Source organism: Nyctereutes procyonoides, unplaced genomic scaffold (genome assembly GCF_905146905.1).
Source record: "Nyctereutes procyonoides isolate TBG_1078 unplaced genomic scaffold, NYPRO_anot_genome, whole genome shotgun sequence".
NCBI lineage: Eukaryota > Metazoa > Chordata > Mammalia > Carnivora > Canidae > Nyctereutes > Nyctereutes procyonoides.
The window spans coordinates 260484-266845 of NW_026575103.1; positions in this window are offsets into that span (position 1 = coordinate 260484).

Below are 6362 nucleotides of genomic sequence, written 5' to 3' on the forward strand. Positions count from 1 at the left end.
GTGGAACCCTCTTGCATTGTTGGTGGGAATGTGAACTGGTGCAGCCACTCTGGAAAACAGTGTAGAGGTCCTCAAAAAGCTGGAAATGAAGTTATACTACAACCCATCAATTGCACTACTGGGTATTTACCCCAAAGACACAGATGTAGTGAAATGACTGGACACCTGCACCCCAATGTTCACAACGGCAATGTTAATAGCCAAACTGTGGAAGGAGCCTTGATGTCCTTCAACAGATGAATGGATAAAGAAGATGTGGTCTATATATACAACGTATTATTATTTAGCCATCTGCAAGGATAAATACCTACCATTTTCATGGACATGGAACTGGAGGGTATTATGCTGAATAAAATAAGCCATGTGGAGAAAGAATTACCATACGGTTTCACTCTTATGTCAAATGTAAGAAAGAGTGAAGAGGATCAAAAGGGAGAGGAAGGAAACTGAGTGGAGAAAATTGAGAGAGGCAGTGTTGTCCCCAAGATTGTGAATCCGAGAAACCACCGAGGAGCCGACACCGATGCAAACACACGAGGTTTATTTACAAGCTCAAGCTTGGGTCCAAGTGTACCCAACACAGCAGAGAAGGGACTTGGACCCTGAAACTAAGAGGCGTAGCAGCTTTATAGGGGCCAGTGGCCCATGGGATATGCAGAAAGTTGCACAGTCATGTCGGTCCACACGCAGGTGGCCGATTGAATTACATCTTACCCTATAGTATCCATTTGAGCTGGCCTAGTACTTTGGTCAGAATCGGCGCGCAGTTTTGGTGGGCACAAAGCAGGGTTACATGGTTATGAGCTGATTTCTGATTAGGATGTGCCCAGCGGCTTGACTAGGGTGGGGCAGCGCCTTAAGCAATAAGCAGGTTATGTGGGGGTCATACTGGAGGTGGCAGGTGTAACACAAAATGGAATCAGTCCTGCTCTGCTTGTCCAGGGGTAGGGGATTTTTGTTAAATTTCCTGGGTCTCACAGAAGATAAACTATGAGAGACTCCTAACTCGAGGAAACAAAGGATTGTGGAAGGGGGGTGGGTGGGAGGATAGTGTAACTGGGGGACAGGCATTAAGGAGGGCATGTGATGTGATGAGCACTGGGTATTATACTACATGTTGACAAATTGAATTTAAATAAAAATTTTTTTTAATTTAAATTTAAATTGAATAAAAGGTACTGGATGGCTCAGCCGTCCTCAGCAATTCATTTATGAAATGGCCTTCAGAAGATCATAAAAAAGTTATGAATGTGAATGGAAAATGACCTGAAACTCTTTCCCAGTTCAAATAAATAAGTATTCTGAAAAGCAAATCAAAGTTCCAGAATGGAAAAATGCAAAAAACGAGGGAGAGGGAGAAAGAGAAATGAATTCACTTTTTGTGATATTTATTAGTGATGGTCCAATAATGACAAATCCGTGATTGTCATTAAAAACAAAGAGTTAATGAACGGTATGGAAACCAATCCCCTCAACTAACAGATAAGGAAACTGAGAAGACAAGAGAAGTAATGCACACTGCTCAGGGTCACACGGGTGGCAAGGGGCAAAGCCAAGACTCGATTCTGGTCCAGAGTTCTTTAAACGACCACAAAACGTTAACGTCACAGCTTCAGGCTCATCTAGAATTAGTGTCACTTTAGCTCAGTAAAACATTCAAGCAAAGTAGTCTTTCTTCTGCCAGCTAGTTACATTTCATGAAGCACCCTAAAAGGGATTCGAATTATGTCTCCATGTGCGTCATCAGAATATTGCCTGATGAATTAATTAAACAAAGGTATTCCCCGAAAAAAACCTCAGCCGTGAGACCTTGCCTACCCTTTCACTTTCCAAGTCTTCATGCTTCTATATCTAATTGCCTATATTGTCATAGAAGCCAACCTTACTCAGATTAAGTTTGTCCAAGCCGAGAACTGAAGTGCCAGTTTTAATATTTTTAAAACTCAATTTAAAAATAGTTAAACAGAGAATTTCACATGGCAAACACTGATATTTACATCATCTACTCTTATAACTAACAGAAGGGGTAATCCTGAAACCTAGATGCAGTCGTACCTTTATATGAAAGTATAAAAGCAGAAAGAGTAACCCAAAATTGTCTATTTCACAAAAGCCTATCTAAACTAGTTATGTTCAATGGTGTCCGTCTTGATGCAACAATCTCTAGGAAGACCTTTTTCAGACCTAGCTCCACCACCAATAAGCATGTGAACTTGGACAATCCAATCCTCCGGAACTCTCAGTTTCTTTCCTGTGCCTCAGAAGAGAGGACCAGAGCTGATGATCCCTCAGTTCCCTCTCAGACCTAAAATGCTGCTGTGGGGTCCTAAACACTCTATACTGAGCACAAAAAGACGGGGGATCGTATATATACTCAAATGCTAAAATATAAAACTAACTCTGAGCATAGATCCTGAGTATTTTAGGGTTCTCTCCTATGGCGATAGAAAATCCCCAAATCTATATCCCTTTTTATCACAAGCGGTGGGTATATGGGTCCAAGCCACTAGAAATAATAAATATGTGTATCAGAACAGCCATCTGCCCTCATGCTCGCTGCTTTTCAAAGCAAAGCCCTCAAAGAACTCCATTATTATTTTCTGAAGGTACCGGTTAACATGTAGAATCCTAACCTGCCCCTTCCTTTAACCTAAAAAAAATTAAAATGTTGGCTGGCCATATTACAGCCTCCAGGTTATTCTTTTGCACACTAACATTTGAGAACCACTGGCTAGGCACCAAGGAGAATTGATTTACCTTAAAATAGCAAAATTTGAAATCCTATGTCCTTTCCTGTTTTCAGATCATAATAAATAAAGAAATGAAACAGTGAAGAGAGAGGGAAGGAGGCAAAGATAGGGATGGGGACAGAAACAAAGTGCCAATCAAAAATGAGATTTACATAAAGTTTGTCTTTCAAAAATTTATGAACAGACAAAAGACTCCATAATGATGTTAATGTTAAATATGTTAAAGGGACATAGGTGTCAACTGGAAGAGCTCCTGTGGCCAGAGCGGAGACAGTATAAGCAACAAAATAAGTAGTGTTGGATTATAACCCAAAGCGTGAAATAAATATCCATGAATCTATACTAATATTAAAAATTGTAAAAGAAAGAAAGAGGGGCACCTGGGTGGCTCAGTCAGTTAAGCTTCTGCCTTAGGCTCAGATCATGATCCAGGTCCCAAGGCAGGCTCCCTGTTCAGCAGGGAACCTGCTTCTCCATCTCCCTCTGCCCCTCTCGCTCATGCTTTTTCTCTCCTCTCTCTCTCAAAGAAATAAATAACATCTTTGAAAAAGAAACAAACCAACCAACAAACACAGAAGAAAGAGAAATCTCCCATGTAGAAGAATTTCAAACAATTTGTGCAGACATTCCACCCTCAGGTTGATGAGCATAGCTTCCCACTCTTATGTGTGGAATACACATAGTAACTTCCTTCTACAAAATATATTATGAAAAGTTAAAATAATAATAATAATAATATAATAATAATAATAAAGAATCACTTTACTATGGAGAAAGCTGAAAAACACTACCTCAGCAAGATGATCAGATCGATACCAAGACTGATAAATCATGTTGATAGTATCAATCCTTTATATGATATAATAAAAATGGCAGTATATCTCTGTATATAATCCACAATCACAGTTCAATCATGAGATAAACAACAGACATGTCCCAACTGAGGGAAATTTTACGAAATACTCTACTTCTCACAGTGTTCCAGTTCAACAACAACAAGGAAAGGCTGAAAGACTGTCACAATCCAGAGGAGCCTAAGAAAACATGAGGACAAGTGTAATGTGATGTGAGGGATGGTAACTTAGCAAAAACTAAGGAAATCTGAATAAAGTATGGTCTTTGGGTAATGTGAATATTTTAATATTGATTCATTAGCTACTATTTGTACTGTACTAATATAAGATATCGATAATTGGAGAAATTGAGTGCGAGTGCATGAGAATTATCTGTACTATCTTCTCAATTTCCCTATAAAACTATTTTTCTATCATGATTTTTTCTAATCAATAAGATTTATTTTGAAAATTGACTTAAATGAATCAGGCTCCAAGTGTGAAGACATTTTAAGAATAGTTTAATTAATTTTTGCCTTATTCTTAAAGAGTTCCTTCGATGGGAACAAAGTAAGAATTTTATATCAGAAGGAAAGAAAAACACTTATGAACACGTATAATGCCTCCTCAACCTGAAAAGCAGGAAAGGATAATAAATAGCAAAAATCAGATAAAAATACTTCTTTTATATTAGACACCATATTGCAAGTGCATTTCAAATTAGCAATGCATAACATTTATTTCCTTGACATTTGTCTTCCAAAGGTTCACAGTGCTTCAGTGTCAGTTAAAAAATGATTCATGTGAAATTTTTATTAAACCAAATTTACTGGGAAATTACTGCCCAGATAATACTTTATTTTGATTTTATTGAGGTCCTTCCTAATCACTGAGCCTTTTAGTTAGAGCTTTCAACTATAGCAAATGCCTTAGAAGGCCAATTTTTAAGTTGCTATTATAATACCCTAATGGAATCACGTATCGTTTTCCTTCACTCAGAAATGGAACACAGTAGGCACCTGATAAAATACTGAATGAGTGAATGGATAAAATTGCTTTTTATCATTTCATTCAGCAATTTCATTCTTATCTTTGTCCATTTCATGTTCTTTCTTTTTTTAATTTTTATTTATTTATGATAGTCACAGAGAGAGAGAGAGAGAGAGAGGCAGAGACATAGGCAGAGGGAGAAGCAGGCTCCATGCACTGGGAGCCTCACATGGGATTTGATCCCAGGTCTCCAGGATCGCGCCCTGGGCCAAAGGCAGGCGCTAAACCACTGCGCCACCCAGGGATCCCCCATTTCATGTTCTAATCTTTATCAACATCAACTCAAGAAGGTTAGGGATCCATTAATTTATTAAGTATTTGGTGCATACCTACTGTGTGCAAGGTGCTAGGAATACCAAGTTAACCAGACATAGATGCAGTCCCTATCTCCCTCCAGGCCATGCTGGTGGGAGACAGATACTAACCAAAAAGTGACAGAAAGACAACTAAACAAGATTATAGTAGCCAATATAAAGGTAAATATACAGCTTACTACAAGTACATATATAAGAAGGCTTAGTCTAACTGGGGCCTCAGAGAAGATGACCAGAAGAAGCAACATTTATATTAAGACTTAGAGAAAGGAGAAGGTAAGTGGTAGAAGGAGAATATTATGAGGAAATGGAAGGTTTCTGCCTCTGAATTGTAGGGCTCTGGGCATGTCCCTTGAGCTTAGGCTCTGAACCTACTTCTTTCTCTGCAAAACTGTGACAGTAATAATGCCTGTGCCATAGAGCTCTAATGAGTAAAGAGTTGGACTTTATTTGTACAATACCTAGAACATTAGTAAGTACTTAATAAATATTTTCTGGTGGCCATAACAGCCTGGAGCCAGGCTTCCTGAGTTCCAATCCACTTAACTAGCTGTTTGACCTTGGACAAGACGTTTTCCTTCCTCTCCTTTAGTTGGCCCATCAAGATAACAGTATCTGCCCATAGGGTTGTTGGAGGATCCCATGAGTTCTTTTATGTGAAGCATGACACAATTCTTGGCACATAATATGTGCCATATGAATGTTAACTTATATTAGCAATAAAGAAATCCTACAACAGTCCAATGAGGTGTTTAGAAATTATTCTATAGCTTTTAAGGGAATTGAGATTCAAAAAGAACCTAAGTGCCTGTCCGTGTTTACTTAGCTAACCAGTTCCATTATCTGAAACCCAACACACAATTTCTGATTCTAACCTCACTTCAAGAGGCCTCCTCAAGCCCGAGGAAAAATTGCCTTCTTGGGATCTCAGGGAAGAATCCTTAACATATTAATAGGACCATTGGTAATAATGTCTCTCAGTTCTTTCCAAATCCATAAAGATGCATTTCCTGATGAGTGACTGAGCTGTGAAGAAAGAGATGAGAAACCCTCATCCCTCTGAATTACTTGTGTCAGAATATTTCAACCATAGTACTACGGATAGTAAATTATCCTTATTAACAGGAAATACGTCTGAGATTGGAATCTGAGCAATCAGATGGGCAGAGAAAAAACGCTTTGACTCGCTCTTCATCTTTTAAAGACAAAGGAGAGCTTTTCTATGTACAAAGCAGTTGTCAAGATAGCCTTAGGGAATGAGAGTCTGCAGCATCGAATCCCCTGCACAGCCAGGACGCCCGCGCTCCAGGTCTTCCTGATCCCAAATCCCTGGGCCTGTCCCCCAACACTCGCTGCCATGCTGAGGTCATTTGCAATTGCTCTCTTAGGAGCTCCGGGGAAGGGGGAACGAGCTA